The sequence below is a fragment of the Leptonychotes weddellii genome, chromosome 6 (genome assembly GCF_054177405.1).
Source record: "Leptonychotes weddellii isolate Sample4059 chromosome 6, ASM5417740v2, whole genome shotgun sequence".
In the NCBI taxonomy this organism is placed as follows: Eukaryota; Metazoa; Chordata; class Mammalia; order Carnivora; family Phocidae; genus Leptonychotes; species Leptonychotes weddellii.
Window position 1 is genome coordinate 6,445,814 of NC_138374.1, and position 21,191 is coordinate 6,467,004.

A 21,191-nucleotide genomic window follows, 5' to 3' on the forward strand; every position below is an offset into this window, starting at 1 on the left:
TTTAAAGCCTAGATGACCCAAATGTGAGTCAGAGCAGAGAATCCAGGTGGGGTTCAGACAAGCCCCAAGTGGTAACAGGAGCCAATGCATCAAAGCCTGAGATGCAAGAAGTAGCACGAGAAGAACTCACCCAGAGCAAGTGCAAGTCAGTGGGCATTTTGTCCGTAAACGATGCCTGCCGCAGCTGGGAGGATGGGAGAGCCCAGGCGGAGCCGCCCGTGTATCCTCTCCTTACTGCAGTTTGGATGCCTGAGGGCCTTCGGTGCCATGCAGGACACAGGAGCCGTTGGGAAAGACAGTTGAAGTCCAGGCAGGACGGGTCCTCCCAGAATGAGCCAGGACAGAGCGCTTCGGCCCCCGCCTGACCTCTGTAGGCCTGACCTTGCTCCCGTCCTTTGCAGACTTGCCAGGTGCTCCTCTCATAACATTTCGGAAAAGTAGTCTTACTATATACCTAACAGTAACTTTCATCTGCCCGAGTACATGTGGGAAGGAACTAGAAATCCAGGAGGAGAAGATCCTTCTAGGCAACATGTCCTGAATTGTCTGTTTCCTATGTGTAGAAAGCCCCAGGGCACGGCCTGGCTGAGACTCCTTCAGCGTCTGGGGGCTGCATTCCTCGGGCGTGGGCTGAGGCCCCCGTGCACGCCTCTCGTTACCCCACAATATGGGCGGAACACATTTGCCTAGTGCTCTTTAATGGCTTCACCCAGGTTGATGGTACGGGCCAAAAACCGGAGCCTCTCTCCCCGGCCAGACACGGGAGCTGCCTGGCATTCGCCCGCTGTGGCCGGGACACTCGGGGGGACAGCCCGCTCGGGCTCCTGAGGCTGCCTTTGTAGGAGCCGTGGTGACTGTAATCAGCGAGGTCATATCCGTGTCTCGTTGCACGCTCCTGGAAGTTTGTAAATCCTGGCGGGTGTGCGCAGCCCTCCCGCACGGGGTGCCGCTCTCAGGTGTCTTTGGAAACAAGGGCTTGTGGATTTGTAGGCTTTCTCCCGCTCCAGTTTTTAAAAGTACTTCTTCTTACCACCTTCAAGTAGCAGTGGACACTGGCTATCAAGATTCCGGCAGTCTTCCAAGCCTTTTCGGTGTTCTTCATCGGCTACATAAGCCGTCCCTGTTGGCTTGGGCAGTCTGCAGACTCTCTTGAATTTGGCACCTCCTCTGTGAAGCCTTCTAAATGGCCGAGTTGTCTGTTCCCCGTTGAATTAGTTTAGCTATGAAGCATTATCTCAAAGTAAGACTGTACCCACCAGTATGAACGTGTTAGTGTATTTCTCTTTAAGCTTTGTTTAAATACAAGAAGTAACTTTACACACCCTGCTCAATTTCACTTCCCCAATAACTTTTCCTTCCCTCCCTCCTTTCCAAAAGGGACCTCTTCCTGTTATACAGTCAACCCTTGAACAACATGAGGGTTAGGGGTGCCAACCCCTCTGTGCGGTCAGAAATCACGTAGAACTTTGGACTCCCCCAAAACTTAACTACCGGTAACCAATGATTGACTAGAAGCCCTTAATCACAATCTATATAAACAGTCGAATGACACGTTTTGTGTGTTATTTGTATTATAGACCATATTCTCAAAGTAAAGCAAGCTAGAAAAAAAGAAATAAAGAAAATCATCAGAGAAAATACGTTTACAGGACTGTACTCCATCAGAAAAAAAAAATCCACATATCAGTGGACCCGCACACTTCACATTCGTGTCATCTGAGGGTCAGATGTACATTAATTTCCTTATGTTTTTGGAAATGCATCGTTTACATGTATATGTATCTGTAAACATTCAAGTGTCTGTTGTGCAAAGCACTGGAAACAAAGAAAAAGGAAGCTTGTGACCCACTAGGACGAGCAGTGCTAGACTAAGGAGATAGATTACATTATGCAGGTAGTTAAATATTTGATTTTTGACTGTGTTCCACACCTGGAGAAATCTAGAGATGAATGCGATCAAGACATTTAACACTGAAGAGACTTGGAGGTGGTCAGGGTATGGAACAGCCTGGCAGCTGGAGCAGGAAGGTGATCTCAATGAGATGGGTTTTGAAGGGTGAACAGGAGTTTGCTAGGCAAGCTCTTGCCTCCTGAAAATTTCAGGATGGTTCCTAGATAGAGTAAATGCTTAGTTACTAAACATGAAACGTAATTGTGTCGTTAGATGCTCAGCACCGCTGAGAGACTATGCCTGCTCTTCCGTCCCCAGCACTTAATAAATTAAGGCTGACGTGGCTCCGTCCCCTCCCTCCCACCCCTCCTTAAGTTGGAAAGTTGGGGGCATAAGGTGGTGTGGGAGTGGAATTACTTTTTGACCTTTGGTATGATAACCCTGACTATAGAGGTCCCCCTTCTTCTAAGTAGTTCTTCAGAACCATGCCTGCCCTTGACTCGGATCTCGCTGTGGTGTGGGAGCTGGCTGATGTCGGAGCACCCGGATGCACTGCTTCATTACACTGAATAGAAAACACAAATACGGCTTTCTTTTCAATGGGCAGTGCATGGACCTGGGAGGTCCAGGGGTTCCTTTCTCCGACTTGCTGTGTAATTGGGCAGGTTATGCCACAGGATTGGATCCCAAGAGATGACCCCATTGTTTTAAAGGAGGAGAAAGTGGGGCACCTGGGTGTTTCAGTCGGTTGAGTGTCAGACTCTTGCTCTCGGCTCAGGTCTTAATCTCAGGGTCGTGAATTCAGGCCCCTCGTTTGGACTCCACACTGGGAGTGGAGCCTACTTTAAAAAAAAATTAAAGGAGGGAAAAGTATATTAGGAAACTCTAGCTCCCTAAGATTCGAATGGTTTGAAAAGTAGAGCGAAGCTAGGAAGCTGGTTTCCGTAATTTCATACCCTTTTAAAAATATTAACCAACCATCCGAATCCTGATTGATTCTAAGATGGGCCTGGGAATGGTCAGGGCTGGCTGCAGCAGTTCATTTCCGGGACGCGCATACCTCTCCTTTCTCACGGGCCTTGAGAAATACTACCTTGAAACATGGACAGTGTGGTTGCGTGAAAACTGCAGTGGGTGCAGTCCTGTCTGTTCGTCATGGGAAAGTCCCCGAAAAGGCACTCGGACACGCTCGCCTGCGTGCTTGCCTGTCCTGCCTGCCCCAGGGCTACCTTCCCTGACCGCCCCTCCGACGACTCTGTGAATAGGAAGTGGTTCAAGTAGGTGATGACACCAAAGTAGATTTCCTCTTCATCCCTTGTATAGTAAAGTAAATGTGAGTGCTGTGTAATGCATCACCTCATTTCATATTGCACTTGCCGAGAAAGTGCCATTTTATTGAACATTAGGATTGAATTCTTAACTGAGTAATCAATTTCCGTAGTAAGTTAAAATGCCTTCTATTAATGGACAACTGCAACCGTTAATCAGAGTTGCAGCGGATTAACAGTTGTCAGCATTTATGCTGACAGCACTTGCAAACCGTGGGCTTATGAATTGCACTTTATACTTCCATATTTCTCCAACAGTTGGTAATACTTTTTGCTTGAAGGTATTGATTGTCTTGTCCCTTTGCTCGCTACTCGGAGATGTGTAAAGAGATGTAAATGACATTTTCACGGTGATGACACAGTATCACCTTCTGGTCTTGCACACTTGGCTTTGTGTCAGAAGAGATGGAAAGGGTTCATTTGTTCTGGTGCTCTACTGTTTAATTTGATCTGGTGTGTGACTGAAGCAAGACAAATAGTATTTTTAATGAAACCATTTAATAACCTCTGGTAGCTTAGAATCGAAGGCATTGGAAAAATGCAATTAAGGAATGGCTAGATGTAAACAACAGAGAAAAAAAAAATCACTGCTTCAGCTCCTCTGACCCAATTCATTGTACTTTCAGACTCTCATCGCCTTAAATGGTTTTGAACCAATGAAGCTGGATTCCCTTAAAAAGACGGACAGCCCATCGTGTGAGCTATAGTTTCTGGACAGATTTATATTGGTGAGTTACTATAAAATATCTCCAGGTAAAAGCTCAGGTTTTTTAAAACACCTCTGGAATGCGTTTTCAATTAGTTGATGACTATGGATTGCCAGCAGGCTCTGGATGTTTCATTGGGATGTCTAGTAGCAGGATTCTATTGATTGTCTTTCAATTAATTGCATCTGGTATTTTCATTTATCAAAAGCAAAATACATGTAATTAACTCTGAAGCAGTATAGTTCAGTGTAAAGTGATTGTTTCTGCTCTCACTGCTGCCACAGAGATAAGTCAACGGAAATTATACTACTAGGAGACTCAAGGCAGAATGGAAGTCGTGTTAGGACTTCTCGACGTATTAATTACAAAGAATAAAAATGAATTAGGGAAATAGTCTCATGCCACCCCAAAGACGCTCGAGTGAAAAGGTGGATGGATGTCTTTAGAAAGACAGCAGCTTGCTGATGGAGGCACATCTCTAACGAGCTTAGATTTTTTAGAGCTACCAACCTCTAGGATGTCTTGAGCATGAAATGATTTCTTTTCTGGTGGAGTTGACTGGGGATGTGGGTGTGCGCGGAGGAGAGCATTCAATTTTGCCTGCACTCCTTCACAGTGTGGCTGAGAAAATCCTCGGTCGATGTAGTTCAATCCTTTACCCAGAGCAAGGTTTGGAGGTCCAGAGTCTAGTCGCAACACACCGCTTGCCATTCTTCACAAAACCTGCATCCTGGAACTTCTCAGAAGTGATTGATGTTTAACCTGCTGGAAAAAAATGTTTTCTCCTTGAGCTAACAGCGTCATTTAAAAGCAAGACAAAGAGTGTGAGAGCAAATTTTTTCGGTTTCCTTTCTGTCAAACCCCTGGGAGTGTTGCCCGAAGTGTTGGATAGCATCTAGCCTCTGGTTCGGAGAGTGGGCAGGTGCACCCCTGCGGGCTTGGGCCCACCTTCCTCGGAGCTGGGCTCCATTAGAGACCTGCAGTGCAGTATTCCTCTGTGAGCACCAGTGGGCGGGAGGCTGAGCACAACCACGGCCTGAACCTAGCTAGCAGAGAGGTTTGTGGCCCAGGGAAGTGTCTCACTGTGTGTCCCCCTCCCTCCCCATAGGGTAGGGTCAGTTGGAGATCCTGACCGAAAACTACCTGGGACCTGGGCCTCTTCCAGGCATTTGGAGGTCTTCTTACATGTGAATTCAGTAGTTGGGCTACGACGGTCCCCAAGATCCCCTGCCTGTTTTAAGATTAAATTTGGTGTGGTAGTCCAGAAGCCTCTCCCGGGATGACCCGAGAGGGCTTGCCCGACCAAAGGCCACAGCAGAGTGTGTAGTTGAGAGGATTACTTACCAGAGGACACTCCATGTTCTTGGAACAATTCTAAGAATCTGAGCATTGGGGAGGGCGAGAGGCTAGGAATATTGACCATTCTTTGGGGGAAAGGGGTGTATTTATTCGTAAGTCATGATGGCCACTCTCAGTCATAGACCTTCAGTTTTGCCTTTCAAAGCCAACATTAATTCTTGTCTTTCACCCATTCTTCTAAAAGGAACTTTTCTTGAAGACTCTGTGCTGGAGTCTAATCCAGGATTCTCAGGCAGAGAGATGATGTTACAGAATCTCTGTGGGCCTGGGGTTGGTGGGGTGTTGGTTTCAGCATTGGGTGCTGGGGCCAAAGATGGTTCCAGGGGCTCGTGGCAATGGTGATGGAAATCCAGTGGACTCCCTCCCACAGGCGTCCAGTTCCGTGTCCAAACGCTGGTGGTGCCTCGTGTCAAGTCCTTCACTGAAAGGTACTTGAGGCTCACCTGCTGGCCAGGGGAACAGCTCCGTTGGATACCCAAAACTGGAAAGTAACACTTGGTACGTTTTATAGACACCACAGGGTTGGAAAACTATTTCCTCTAAGATAGGAATGTGGGAATTCATAGTAAAAGATGAAATGGGCTTTTTTTTTTTTTTTAAATCTATATCAAAAATGGTTGAGTAACAGCATTTTCATTTGACTCAACCTGATAATTGAACCACCGCAGGCTCCTGTTTATTGGTGGTTTTGATCTCAGTGAGAAGAGCATTCACGTTGCATAAAGTGCATCTGTATCAGAATGCGGTTGCAGCATGGCTCCTGATAACCGATTTTTCCTGAGAACCGAGCGTGCTCAGACATTGGCCTGATACGCTCGTTCCCACTTCTGTGTTTGGGGCATAATTTGGGGGAACAGTTTTTGATAGCACCTTGGAGGTGCTCAAGGCGTTTGGGACCACGCTGGGGTCGACCATAGTTGGAGCGTGGCCATTGTGCTGGGGGGATGCACGTCTACAACCAAACCCTGTTGGCCCCGTGCCGCACCCCCCCCCACCCCGCCCCGTGCCCAGCATCCTGCTGGGAGTTTACCTTTGCCCTCACCACCCTCACAAGTACAGGGGGATGGAGTTTCCCCGCACGTCCCTAGAGGCATGTGTTGGCTCTTGGAGCTCTTGTCTGTGGCTCGTCACTGTGCCCAGTAGGTTGTACCCCGTTTTTGGCAGCCGCCCAGTCAGCCCCGCCTGTGGTCCCTATACAGCAGCATAAGGGGTATCTGGCATCCCAGCCTGAGGAAGGACCACGTGTTGATTTCAACCCAGTAACTCACCTGCTGAGGTCTCTGGTCTAGACAAATCGTGTTTAATGCGGGCAGAGGAGAAGGAAGTAGATGTTTTGCACAAAACTCACGAAAAGCCACAGCCTCAGAATGGCAAACCTCTGAGGCTCCAGAACTGTTGATACGGCCTTTCTGACCTTCGTATTTTTGAGGACGTCCTCATTTAAGAGCGTTGTGTGCCTGGTATTCTAGACTTCATTATTTTGGTTTATAGCCTTTTAAAAATAAATTTCACATGAAACATTTCAGTTTTCTTCCTGCAGAGAGGCTCGTTTTGTCATCATGAATGAATCATGACATACGAAGTTTACATCTTGGCGTTTTTTTGTAGTTTTGCTCTTCGTTCTGTATGTTGTTACTTGTTAAAATGAAAACCCCAAATGCCCTCTGGTTTGCTGATTTCTCTTGGAACCAGAACTCGTTCTCCATCAGTTCAGATGGGTTGTTGTTGTTCTGGAACTGTTTGGTTACTGAGCATTAACACTTGCAGCAGCCCCCAGTTACCTTGTGATCGCAGCAGAAGTGGTAGGGAGGAAGAGGTGCTTTCTTGTTAAATGTCTACAAATACGTGGAAATGCAAATCAGAGCTCTCAGCCTTTATTCCGTAAAATGATGGCAGGGTAGCGGTGGCTGTCGTTTGGCAAGGACGTGGCAGCGAATCCAGCTGCTTGCACCCAGAGAAGTTTGCGCACCGTGTTATTCTGACAGATCGTAATAATGACGTGCAAGCTCAGTCTGCTTCACAAGCCCCCCAGGAATAGTGGCAAGCGGGGGACCCCAGGGCACCGATGGGGCTGTGCCTGGTGGCTGGGGAGATCCTCACCCGGGCCTGCCATGGGCACCAGGCTGAGCCGGCCATCTGCAGTGTGGCTTGAGTGGGCCAGCAGGGTTCCGTGAAGCCCTCTGCCTGGTCGTTGGGGCCTCTGCCCTGTTTCTGCCAAGACTGATTTCTTTCCCAAAAAAACAGAAGGGAAGTATTCTAGAAACCAATAGCTTACACCGTGGGGTGGGTGTGTTGGTCCTGGCACCGTGGCCTCCAGGGTCCTCCTGTGCTCTTGGCCTGCACGAGGGACGTGGGACCTGCTCCAGTTTTTCGGCGAGGCAAGACTGCCAACATCAGAAACAGCAAACCAGAGGGCCTTCTATCTGTAGGGGAACTCTCTGGATGAGAAACAGCTAGGAGGCTGAGATGGGGGGTGGAGGATGCTGGTGGGGCTTCAGTCGGCTCTGCGGAGAGGGGAGGAGGGCCCCAGCTGGGCTCTGGGTGCTTGGGTCTTGTTAGGATTTTATTTCCTGAGCCGCGGATCCAAGCTCACATGGGAGCTGTTCTCTGGGAGGTGTTGATTCAGCCCGTGTTCCTTCCTCCCGAGAATCTCAAAATCCTACTGCGGCTTCTGCGTAGAAGCGCAGAGATCATCCAGCCAAGCCCCCTTGTTTCTGTTTCTCAAGAGTTCCTCCTTGTCCACACCACACGGGTCCAGCCTCCCGACTCGTCCTGTTGGGTTTGTTTTCTGCTGTTGATCCTCTTGCCCACCTCCCACTCCTCAAGACTGCTGGTTCTAATCACAGCCGTTACCCAGCCAAGGACACGCAGAACCAGAGGGTCTTAATTTTCACTCTGTCATCCGTGTGTCCAGAATAAGCAAGCCTGTCGGTTCTTCCTGGGGTTCCTGGCCACGGTGGGTCTCTGCCGAGTTGCACTGCAGTTGGAGGGCCCGGCTGGGGAGAGATGGCTCCCTGCATCCCTCTGCCCTGCTGGGACAGGAGTCGCGACACTGTCATGCTGGGAAACGGGGATGTGTGGCCCACCTCCCTTTCCGAGAAAAGCGAGCATCTCTTTGCTGGCACGCCGGACCTGTGAGACAATAGAGCTGGAGACACTGACCGTGTCGCCCAAACTCTGGCTCCCCCTGCGGAAACACTACAACACGGTGGCTGGCCATGCCGGCATCATCACAGGACCCCTCTGGACTGAGTGGTGACTCCTGGGGGCCACGGCTCTCTGGTATGCTCTTGTTCTCAGGTGTGCAGTGAGTCTGTCCCTCCCCTCATGCTTGGTGCATGTGAAGTGGGGGCTGACCTCGGGCAGCTACTCGCCCCCGAGGGTGTGGCCATGGAGCCCAGAGAAAGCGCCTGGGAGGCCGGCCGTGATGGATGCCCAGACAAGCCCCAGACGGAGGCTCTCCTACCCCTGGTCCCCCCAGCGGACTGCGGAACAGCAGCCCACGTTCTGGGACAACCGGAGGCAATTGTCAGTGGACAGATTCTTGTCCTTTCCCCGAGGCTTGAGGCATGGTAAGTGTTAGCGGGCAAAGGGAGGAGCGGAGGGAGGTGATGGCCTGCAGGGTTAGGACTCTGCTGGTGGAAGGAAATGATACTTTGTTTACAGTAAATTGCATAATAAGGATTATGTATGTTGATGTGTGAGTGGGTGAGGAAGTGAACTTTCTCATAGGAAAACATTGGGACCTCTAATCAGGCGTTCCGAGGGTGATTAACAGGAGAGGAAAAGGTGGTTTTTCTCCTGCATTTTTGCACAGGGCTTGTGTGTTGCCACTGTTAACTGCGCCTTCTAGGATGCGTTAGACCAGTAACTTTTGAACCTGGTCTGGGTTGTAAGTAATTCCTGTTGTGCCCGCGTCGAGGTTTTCATGGAGGGACACACGCCGCCTCCCCAGGTTCAATTTGTTCAGAACACATTTGCTCGATTGATCCATCCATCGATCGATCGATTGATTCCTTTAATTTTGGCAAACTCGGCCACTCCCACCTGGCCCCATGCTGTTAAAAATAGTCTTCTTGGTTAACCGAGTGCATTTGCAATTCATTCTTTCCACGTAGCAATTAAGATAATTTCCCCTAGACTTGTACCGGTTAAGGTTAAATAGGAGGTTTTAAAAGAAGATGCAGTATAATTCCTTGGTTTTTGCGTGGGGGCACGTGAGTACTACCTGAGGATATGCGCCACGAGTGGACTCCTGTGCAGGGGGTGAAAGCGCTTCCTGGACTTTATCCTCAGAAGCAGCCGACCAGTGACATTTATACATATTTCATTATGTGGGTTCTTTAGGCACGGGGAGCCAACAAATCAATTTCTCAGCAGCGCACTGTTGAAAAGAACCGGCACCAGCCTGTGGGGTAATTTGGAGATGGCTGTTAAACTTAATTACATATGGCAAAAAGATAGAACATTGGGAGGAAAAAGTTAGCGTGCAGGGGTAAAAACACGCACCGTGCGTGAGGAGCAGTTCTGAGCATCTGAGCCTGATGCTTGATTTCCATTTCTTCGTAAATGCACACTGAGAACAGTGGCTCCCACAGAGGACCCCAATCCCCCAATCCTGATCTTTCTTCAGGCAGACAGGATCGGGTGTCCCCGCGCCAGCTCCTAACGGGATCTGTTTGGGGTGGGCCTTGATTTGGCGGACTGTGTGGTGCCGCCTTTTCATAGGGGAGATTTGCAGAAAACGAGTCTTGGTGGTAAAGCGATCTGGTTCCTGTGCCTGTAACCCAACCCCTTTTCTGTGGTCGCCTTCCCTCTTCCGGTTCAGCTATACATTGTTTAACTCAAAGGAAACCTTGGTTGGCCTGGACAGGGTGTAACCTGCAACTCCTTGAAAAATTCAGCTGGAGCAGGGCTATCAGTTTCCATCGGGCGCGGGGTGAGGCCGTTCAGATGGCTGGCTGGTGCTTTTGCTCCCTCTTCCCAGGGCAGCTTGGGACGAGGGCGTGGCGGGTCAGGTTCACTGGCATGCCCCTCGGGTTCCGCCAGTTGGGGCAGCCTCTGCGGACTGAAAACTCATGGCTGCTACCACACTTCGGGAACTCAGGACCAGGAGGTCTAGACTCCATCAAGCTGCCCTTGGCCTCTTGGCCTCCTCTGCATCTCTTAATATGATCATCTACTGGGACTGGCTTTGCTGGGTCCTCACATGGCTTCCTTTAGTACAGAAGGTAGCCCGGGATGGGCTGTGAGCCCTTTTAGTCCTTGTTAGCTCAGATTCTCCCCGGGAGTTTAGTCCCTGATGATGCCACACCTTCAGATTCTATCAGGTGAAATTGGATAATAAAGGTTAAGGAGCAGTGCTCTAATTACGTGGAACCTTCCAGAGTGATAACCGCAAGCTTCCTGAGGTAGAAGCCATGCCCACGGCTCCCATCATCTTCATTTTTCTGTACATGGTCCACATGTTCTAGATTCCACAGGAATGTTTCTTGGATGAGTGGATCCCAGGCTGTGGTGGGGCCGGGGAGGGGTGGAATGGCTGGGCCCATGCGGGAGAGCCCGTCCCAGCATCTGTCTGGAAGGCAGGGTGGGTTCTGCATTAGCTTGGGAGTGCTTTGTGCAGGCAGAAGGCAAACCAGCATGACACACTACCTGCCTAGGGGGAGGTATATGTGTTCCGGAGCTTTCGGAGGCGGGGTGGGGAGTTTGAACTCAGTGTGGCTCGTGGTAGCCTCGTGGGCATGGGGGCTTCCTGGATCCAGCTGCCATGACCACATCTGAGCAGGGACTGTGAGGACCGCAAGAAGGCCCAACTGGCTCCCAGAGCCTCGTGGCCCCAGGCCCCTTAGGACTGGAGGACAGATGGCCTGCGTATCAAATTCCTTCATGGGCCCAGCGTGGTGGCCGCCTGCTTTGCCTGCCTTTGGAGATTTGGAAGCCGGCATTTCCTGCATGTGGAACTGACAAGCCCTGGCCCCACATTGTTGAAAACCTTAACTTTGAGAGTCCTGGCTTTTCATAATTCAGTCGAAACTCCCTGCTACTTCCTAATTACAGCAGAAGATGACCTCTAAACCGCGAGGTAGGGTTGCAACTTCCTCTAGGAAGGAGGATTCATATTGATTTGTACTCTGATCTCCCACGGGCTTAAGTGGCAGCACCGCAGAGGCCTGTTTAAGTCCAGAAAGCCTTCTGCCCGTGTGTTTAAACAGAGCAGATTGATGCAGCGTTCGCCTTGGCTGGGAAGCAACCCAGCTCTTTAGCATGGAATTGCATCCTAGCAGCCGCTCCCTCCAGCAGCCCCATGGCTTTGGCACATCTTCCGCTTGTTTGCACGGGAAAGGTAAAGAAAGAGTCCAGTTGCAGAGGCAAAGACTTGGCCAAGGCCCTGGTGATGGGTGGGGGGAAGAGTCCTGAGGGCGGGGCCAGGAAATGGCTGCAGGGCAACCTGGGCCACCCCTGATGGCGTTGACCTTGGGCAGGTAGGAGCTTCCTGTGCTTAGTGCCTCAGGCTCCCCCTCTGTCGAATGGGGGTGAATAGTGCTTACTCTCAGAGTTGGGGTGTCCAGTGAAATTCATTGAGGAGGGCTTAGCCAGGTACCTGGCCCATGGTAGGGGCTTCTGAGGGATGACTGCTGCTATCCTCTCCATCATTAGCAGCTTCAGTAAAGAGCTAGCCATGCCGTCGGCTTGGGGGGCAGCCCTAGTGACCTGCCCACGGCCAGAGAGAGCACACCTGCGGTCAAGGTTACGTGAACGTTTAGATGAAACGTGGCTAGAACGCTAGACTTCTTGCTCACGACAGTTCTGTCGTGGTTTCCTCCTGGGACTTTGGAAGTGAGGCATACCTCCCCCTACACCCCCCCCCTCCGTCAACCTCGCGGTGACCTTTCTTCATCAAGGAACAAAGGGTGTGGGGTTCCCCGAAGTCTTTCTCATATATGCACATTGGATTTGAGTTCTTATTTTTGTGAGGGTGAGCCGATCTGAGCCGAGTAAGGGAGGGGAGGTGTTGGAGTCAAGGTTCTGTGCCCCGATGTGATCAGCAACCTGAAGACCCATTTAGCAATGTGGTCTTTCACTGGGAGCGGGGTCGTCCCTCTTCTCTCAGTGGCCCGAGTCTCTGCGATTTGCCTGCATGACCGAACATGAAGTGTGAGGCCAGCAGTGGTGGGTCAGCCGTGGAGAGGGCCAGCACCCAGAACTGTTCGGGGAGAGGGCTGTGAGTGGGGCCACTTTGCGCAAAAGGCTGTTTAATCGATTCAGGTCACCAGGTTTGGACTCCTGCGTTTTATGGCAAAGTCTGAAAATGCAGATTTGTAGCATCCAATGTTAATGAATTCAGACTGTTTGAATTTCACACTGAATAATGGCTGGAATTATCAGAGCCAGGGGCGTATGAGATCCTTGGATTGTTGTAATCTTTTCTCAAGATTCAATTGATAGCATGATGTAATACCGCATTACTTTTATTAACAGTCCTGGTCATAAAAGAAACACACCTATTAGGATAGGAGAATTGAGTAAAAATAGTGGTAATAACAAGACAATTTGGAATATGTAATATATTCAGTAAATTTCAAAATGCTGCATCTCATTTGAAATGCAGTGTTGTGCCCGTAGATATTGAACGCAGTACCTCTGTACCCTAGGGCTTCCTCTTTTCTACATTAAAACTATTCTATTTAAATGCAGATTTTGATTTGCAATCTAGGAAGAAAATTCAGGAAGTATGGGAAGAAGGACAACTCTGCATCTATTACCAATTTTGGTTCCGTGTTATTCTTGCTCTTACTCTGCCTGTGCATTTCTCCCTCCCCCACTCCTCCCCCCAGAAGGTAGTTCCTGAAGGCAGGAGTAAGGAAGAGGCACAAAGTTTCAGAGGATGACCATGTTGTTACACTTTGGTCTGTCTGAGAATTCTCACCTAAGGCCTCCCTGGCCAAGTTGAAGAAACACAAAGGCCCCCAGATTTCTTTACAGGGTCAGGAGCCTGGGAAGTTCTCCCTCTAAACTGAGCTAATTACCACAGAAGGGGAGGAACACCTGTCCTAGGAGTCTGTTAATACTTAGCCACGTTGGTAGCATTGAAGCTGTTTTCATTTCAGAATCTATTGCTGCTATTTGTGTGTGTGTGTGCGTGCACGCAAGTGTATTTATTTCTGTTGCTTTTCCACATAGATTCCGAGTACCTTCCCTGGAAAACCCGCAAGACAGCCCTATTGCTGGATGCAAATGTCGGGAAGATGTTAGGGCTGCCTTTCTCATCACAGAAGTGACTTGTTTGATGTCGAGCTTCAGTTACCAAAGAAATGGATTTATAGCTTTTGACATTCTACTCTTAGAATTAATTAGGTGGCTAATCATTATAAATACCATTTACTTTTCCTGTTGTCTGCATTTAATAGAGGATCTTCTGCTATATGCACTTGTCAGTTTCAAACTGAGTGTTGTGTTTGGGCTTTTATGATCTGCCAAGGGAAAATGAAAGTAAATTCTTTATAATATGCTAATTGATCTATTTGGGAATTTTTAGATATAGACAACATCTGTGCTTGCCAGTGACACAGTTAATAGCTTCCGTTCCTCAACATAGGAGAAGGGTTTCACGGTCTGTGTGTGACCTTGCTGAGACATACTGTGTCTTCCCCAGGGCCTTGGCGGTGTGGAATTTGGCGGGGGGGGGTGCTTTTCCAGGTTCCTTGGAACTAGGCCTGAGCCCCTGAGGAATCCTGTTTTGATTCCTGGCCAGAGTGTGCTGGGATTGGTTCTGGGAAGAATCCAGGATGGCTGGTCCCAGTCTTAGGCCCCCGTAACCCACGTCCAGCCTAGACCAGACTGGCTGGAGTGATGGGTTCAGAGCAAGTTACCTTGGGCCCTGGAAGTCCTCAGAACCCTCTGCCCTCCTAGGTGATGCTCCCTTCCCTGGTTTTGCTTCCCCTCCGGTTTTGGTAACTCAAGAGCCCCCCCCCTTTTTTTTTTTTAAATAAAAACTTGTTGGTAGTTTGGGGATTCGGGAAGTCCCAGCTTTCCCAAATGGAGAGTGAGAAGCTGCACCTTTCCGTGCTGCCCGGAGGAGGAGGAGGAGGAGGAGATGCTTCTGGTTGAGTTGGGGGAGGCAGGTTTCTTCAGTGAGCCCAAGTGTCAGGGCTTGGGGCTTATGTCGCTGTTTTCCCTTGCTATGGAAAGCAGAGTTGAAAGTGACTTTATTTGGAGCGTCAGGGAGGCCCAGCAGTAATGACAAGTGAGAAGGAAGCCTGATGTGCTGAGTGTTCTATGTATGCCCATCACTCCCAAGCGCATGGCCTTATCTGGTCCCGTGTATGTGGCTGGTCCTGTGAGGGTTGCAGGGGGAGCTATCCTTTATTTATTCTTAGGATTTTAATGGATAATGGAGGTTAATTGACTTCTCTTGGGACTTGGAGGAGCAGATGTGGGATTTGAACCCAGGTCCGGGATTGATCTGCACACCTAGCATGTTCTGCAACCCTCCCCCACTCCCGACAGCTCAGACATTGGGTATAAAAAGGTTTAATATCGGGTGTTCCTGATCAGCTGTTGATTTGATAGCTGTTCTATAATCTCTATATACCCCCAGGTTTGTGTACAAACAAACCATCTCTAAGACGGGCCTCCCACTGGGCTAAGTGCTCACAGTCAGGTGAGCTTGTTGAGTTTCGTGTGGGGGGGGGGGGTTCGGTGCTCCTTAAGCCCACCTGCAGGGTTGGCTCCAGACAAGGACAAGTCCGTTGCACGTGGCAGTAGCTAGGCCTCCAGGCTGGACCGGCGCCAGCAGGGCGGCTCAGACCTCAGAGTCTGTCTGTGTCTCTGTTCAGCAGAAGCAGACCCCCAGCTGTCTCACCGCCAGTGGGAAGATGCAGCTGGGGTGTGGGCCACGTCCGGGGAGAACCTGAACGGGGGGCTCTTCCAGCCCCACTCACTCCCCGGCTTTCCTACGAGCTGTTAAACACAAAGATTCCAACTGAATGATGTGTTAAGGGCCACCCCTACCCAGGCACTCGGCTCAGTGCTGTGTATTCTCCTGCCACGGCTAATTCTCAGCCACCAGTGATGGCGTCTGGAAACGTCCTTCCAGCGTAGGTAAGGATCAACCTTGGCTTTTGGGGTGATCTGCCCAAGCTTCGCTGGCCGGTTCCCAGGGCTGAACACCTCCTGCTTCCGGTCAGTCCAGTGACGATGGCTGAGACCTCTTCCGTCTCTGGCTGAACTTGAACACTCGGGGGCACATATGTCTGCACACGGGCACACGTGGGGTGTGGACCCCACTTGTGGCACGTCGGCCCCAGGGGTGCCTGCAGCTGGACTGAGTGAGGGATTCCTCATCTGGGCGCTCGCCCTCGCTGCCTCTTCGGGATTGGCTTTGACAAGTGCAGCCTCGTTTTAGCCTCCGTGGTCGAGAGCCGAGGTCTTGGACAAACAGCCATCCGTCTTCACCACTGGCTGAAATGTTTATAGAAGTGGAGCTGGGGGATAATCACACGGCACTGCTGCCTTCTCCTTTCCCCCAGGTTGATGAGTGGGGGGCGTTTTAATTTGAGACTAGTAAATTTTGTAATTGGATTTAAAAGAGGAAAACGGGTAGCCCTGGTTTACACGTTACCTTTACCACGGGGGCAATGGGGGACGCTCTCATCAAGTATGGATCAGATTATTTTATTATGCCAACATTAATATTGGGAGCACACATAATCTAGAGTCAGCAGGTTCACCCACTACTATCTCATTAAATTTTCAGGCAAAAGCTGCAAAAATTAATTGGAGGCGTGTAATAGTTTAGAATGTGAGCCGGCTTATGGTAATATAAATTATATGAAGAGAAGACAGTTTTATATACTGAGAGAGAGAAAACTGGTTTACTTTAATGAGAAGAGGCAGAAATGTAGAGCTATTTTTTCATTACAGATGCACTCTAAAGTGTTTGGACTTAGTTGATGAATAGAGTTAATTCGCTGCTGTAGTTCCTATAATTCATGTTGCACAGTTTAATGACTTCTAGATAAAAACAGGATTGAAATGTTAATTTCTCTGACGAAATTGGGGCAGTCTTGTGTATCAGGCTATACCCCCTATTAAACCACTAGTTAATTTCACCAAACAAGTCTCTTGGAGATACTTCATGCTACATAGACTTTTGTATTTCTTACCTGGGTTAGCTTCTTTTCTTTTTTTAAACCTTAATGTATATGATTGTCTCAGATGAGAGGATTTGTCAGGCAGAACTCTGATAACTTGACGGAGAAGAGGTGTCTCTCCACATCGAGCTCTGTAAACAGCCACATGCCTTAATCTAATGGCTTAATCTGGTGGCTAATAACTTTTTTTCTTGGCTCTTTGGCTTATTTATGGGTTTGGGCGTGTGGCTCTGTTGTCCCTGCTTTTGAGTTGGGAAGTAAGCAGTATTGATCAGTCACTGTTGGATTCCTGAGGCTTCAGTCTTCAATCACACAGGAAATTTTATCATCATTACTATATTTTATTTTGCATTTGTGTTTGCTTTTCCACTTTTCATAATTCTGGGCTTTTTTTTTCCCCCTCATAGAGCAGATTCAAGTCTGAGTTCAGTGTCTTTTCTTCCTCTTTAACCTACTCTCAGAAAAAAAAAAAAATGAGCAGGAAATATGAACTGTAGTGATGAAAAGTTAATTAGTAGTGGTGCTGTGTAATTAAGGAATATTCAAATGTTCTTACTTATTCCCGGATTTGTTGTTGTGATAACCGTAGTGTGGGGTTTTTGTTTTTACAATGGGAACAAAGAACAAAGTCACAAGTATTTACAAGGGGGAGGAAAGAAGTGACCCCCCACCTCCTTTCTCTATTCTGGTTCACCTCTGGGCATGCTGTTCAAAGGGCTTCCAGGAAAAGACTCCATGAGGACCTGACAAGTCTGACTTTTAATTTCCAGGGGGATGCAAAGACCCCTGCTCCCCCCACCTGGTTAGTGACCGTTGGGCCCAGACAAGACTATGTCCTGAGAGTTGGGACATGGGACTGGTGGATGCTGGTTACCGGTTTTAGGGTCTTTTTTTTTTTTTTTTTAAAGATTTATTTATTTATTTGAGAGAGCGAGAATGAGAGAGAGAGTACATGAGAGGGGGGAGGGTTAGAAGGAGAAGCAGGCTCCTCGCTGAGCAGGGAGCCTGATGCGGGACTCGATCCAGGGACTCCAGGATCATGACCTGAGCCGAAGGCAGTCGCTTAACCAACTGAGCCACCCAGGCGCCCCTACCGGTTTTAGGGTCTTATCCATTGAACTTGGCTTTCTGGGACCTTCCATCCCTCTCTTTGCCTTTGTCCGTTAGGGACCTTCTCACACGGAGTGATTTGGTACTTACTCTGAAATCTGTTCGTAGGTGTGCGGCTGGTACAGAGCAGTGGTGATATAGTTGGGAAATGTAACCTGCGCAGAGACCCCCACCCTCACCCCACAAACGCCCACCCAGGCTGCTCACCTCAGGTCACCATGTGATCGCCTGGAGCCTCAGCATCTGCGTCAGCTGCCCCGGGCTGTGGGCCGGACTGGGTCTGATGGTCTCCTGGCCCCGAACACCGTGGTTACCGAGCTCCTCCTGGGGGGAGCGGGGGTGCCTCACCCTCGTTCATCTACTCTGCTCACTTGATGCACTTAGTTGACTCCATTGTTTTGCCTCCAGCTGTCCCTTTCACAGCCGTGAAGCCTCTTATGTCCCACGGTGGTGACAGATTACCGTGTGTGTACTTGACCCCAGCTTATTTCTTAGTTTTCTTACTCCTTTAAATTTCAGATGTTTTAATTTAAGATTCCCTTAAGGGGCTGTGTCAGCCTGGCACCGTTGATATTTTAGATCATTTCCTTGTTGTGAGGCTGTCCTGTGCTTTGTGGGATCTTTCTCAGCACCCCTGGCCTCTGTCCACCCGCCCTCCCTGCCCCCATGTGACCACCAAAAATGTGTCCCGACGTGACGAAATGTGCCTGGGGTGGAAAGTGCCCCCCCCCCCCCCGGTTGAGATCACTGCTTTAAGGGGCGGATGTTTACTCCATGCGTGGTGTTGTCGCGTTGTGCTTGAGCCGTGGGGACTGAGCCTGGAGCGGCATTGAACTCCCCCTACCGCCCTGCCCAGGGCGGGTTCTGCAGCCTTCCCGCACACAGCGTGCCCTCCACACCTGTGCCCGCACGTCGGAGAGGTGGGCTCCTGCCTCACCCTCGGCTCCATTAGACTCACACGGGTGTTCATGACTGTGCATCCGACAGACGGATTTATCGGTCACCTTGTCACGGCGGCATGTTGCGATAGCTTCGATGCTTGTATCCCACTGAGGCTGGGCCGCCCGAAATCGGGACAAAGCAGCCCTGGCAGTCTGCGCTGCACCGACCGAGTCGTATCAGCGCGAGCATAACTTACCGCCTGCTTTTCCCTGTTTCTTTAACTTTTAGTTGAAACCATTTAGTTACCACCCCTGCTGCTAGGAATCTGGGGACAATTAGGAGAGTCCCATCTGTCCTTTGAACCGCATTATATTGCCTTTTTTCTCACTATCTCAAGAAGACGGCGGATTTTAACAGCACTGTCTCTGCTTCCCACTGGATGGCTGCTCTCTCACTTGAATGACTTACGGCAACTCTTTAATTCAATTATTTTCTCCAGTGCAGGCTTCGAGATGATTTAGTTGAATCAGAGGGCCCGGACTTTCCGACGCAAAGCTGTGCCTCCACGCCGGCTGTCGGCGGATTGTCAAGTTTTCACGGAGAGTGAGGGGTGCATCCCCTGCCGCTGCCCCCCTCCCCACCCGCCACCCCAAGCTTCCTGGCGCAAGCCCCTGCTCACCATCTCAAAACATAGATTGGAAATGGCAGATGCCATGGGCTTTGCCAGTCTTTCCCCCAGGCAAGGAATTATCTGTCTGGTGCTATTAGGTCACTGAATTCCTACCCAGCTGTGGCTGAGAGAAGGGAGGGGGGCGGGGCGGCCTGGGTGCCGGTCGGGAAGGCCATTTATAAATCTATAAATGTGCTAAACAGCCCACTCTCCTGCTTTGCTATTTGACTTTGAATTAAACAAAGTGTCATGAGTGGGAGGTGTATCTCACAATGATTTTAACCAATTTGCTTTCTAATGTGGAAAATCTGCCTAAAATAGGACCTGCTGAAGTGGTTGATGGGCCCTCGGAGGGGGTGTGGTGGGCGGGGTGAGGAGGGGCGGTTGGGGCGTGCGCCTCTCTGCTGAGCATGGGTGATACCGAGCATGCCTTCTGTTTTCCTTGTGGGCCCCAGGGTTCCTGTGGGTGCGCCCTCCCCACCCCCCGATTACAGGACAGGTGCAGCGGAGGACCCGTCTTTCGAAACAATATGGGGTGTTTTGAACCCAATTAGAAGGGCACAGGTGCTTGCTGAGAAGGCAGGCCAGGGGATGGCTCTGGTCCTAGCAGGCCGTCTACCTGCGGGGTTGGGCTGAGAGAAAGACAGGAGCAGAGACCCTGAGATACTCAGGCCCGGGAGTGCCGGGGCCCCCTACCCTGGGTGCCGTTCCTAGACCGCCCAGTGGTCGGGCCGGGCCGGGCTGCACACTGCCTTTCACCTGCCACCTGTCTCTCCGGAAGGTGCGCTGGGATCTGGTGCTGCCACGCATGCCCCTGGCGCGAGCATCTCACCGAGGGCTACTCTCAAGTAAAGGTGGGGGTGTTTTAAGTGCCCTGGCTCGTAAACGCAGGCCACCGCTTGCATCCGGCGCTGGTAGGACAAGCAGTCTGTCCCATTGCGTGCTCATCCAGAGGCTGGGCACCTGCCACTGGAGCGGTCATCTCCTCTGCTCCACTCCAGGGCCGTCCGGGGGCCTGGCTCTACCCTAGAGCCAAACCCAGGAGCCGGCCCCTCTGCCGTGTGTGCGTGTGCACGCGCATTGGTGTGTCCACGGGAGGGAGGCTAATAAGATAGTGTCAGAGGTTGTCAGAATCTCCAGACATGGAAAGCAGTGTCGCCCCTTCCAAAATAGCACACGTGCCCTTTGACCTAGTGATCTCCCTTCCCCACCTGGTGCCAAAAAAAGCTTTACTCCCTCAAGAGGTCTTATCGTGGTGTTATTTAATGGCACAAAAGACGCCTCAAGCATCCAACAGTGGGGAAAATAGCTAATTCTTTTAAAAACGATGCCTTCACAGTTTGAAATAACATAAATAGAAGGCTTGTCTCAGAGTGGAAAGATTTAATATTGAATGTACATTTACAAATTAAAACCATAGAAAATACTCATGGGAAACCTGATGAATATTTCATAGTGGTTATCTTTAATTGGTAGAATTTGGGTGATTTTTTTTTTTTTTTCTTTTCCCCATTCCCCATCCCAGTGTTCTGTAATGAGTATATGTTGATTTTTTTTTTTAAATAGGGAAAAAAGTGGTGGTCACCTGTTTCCAGAAGGATCATATGCTTGGGGAGGAAGGGGCAGCGCAATGCAAGATTTATAAAGGCAGAGCTGACTATCCTATCTCCCTGATTCTCAAGATGCTGTCTGTGTTCTTTCTCCTTGTATTTCTTAGAATGTGGAAGCATGTATGAACATACAGAGGGTTTGTGTTGGCTTACCAAAAAAGAATCCTGCCATGCCCGTAGCCCCATTTGATACGACGGATCTCGATCCAGTATTGCCCTTTGTCTTAGGGAATATGTGCAGATGCAGGATTTTGTCGGCGGGGTCTGCATACCTGCTAGGTTTTAGGTTCTTGTAGGTTGGCCCCAGCCCCACCCCTGCAGGACAGTGTATGCGAGCATCCATCCACCTGACATTCGGTAGCTGTGTGGCCTTGGGGAAATGGCTGATCTTCTCTGCGCCTGTTTTCTCCTTAAACACAGGGACAGCACTCCCTATTTTGTAGGCTTCTTAAGGACGAAGTGAGTTAATGCTTGTAAA

General features: G+C 49.9%; 1 long non-coding RNA gene across 3 annotated transcripts in view; it reads left to right on the forward strand.

The window, feature by feature from the left end:
* LOC145722110 (uncharacterized) overlaps window positions 1-21,191 on the forward strand; it is a 115,637-nt gene that overhangs the window by 45,706 nt on the left and 48,740 nt on the right. For all 3 annotated transcript variants that reach the window (XR_014146134.1, XR_014146136.1, XR_014146135.1), the window contains exon 3: window positions 3,846-3,947. This is a non-coding gene — a long non-coding RNA (uncharacterized LOC145722110). The remainder of the gene's footprint in view (window positions 1-3,845; window positions 3,948-21,191) is intronic.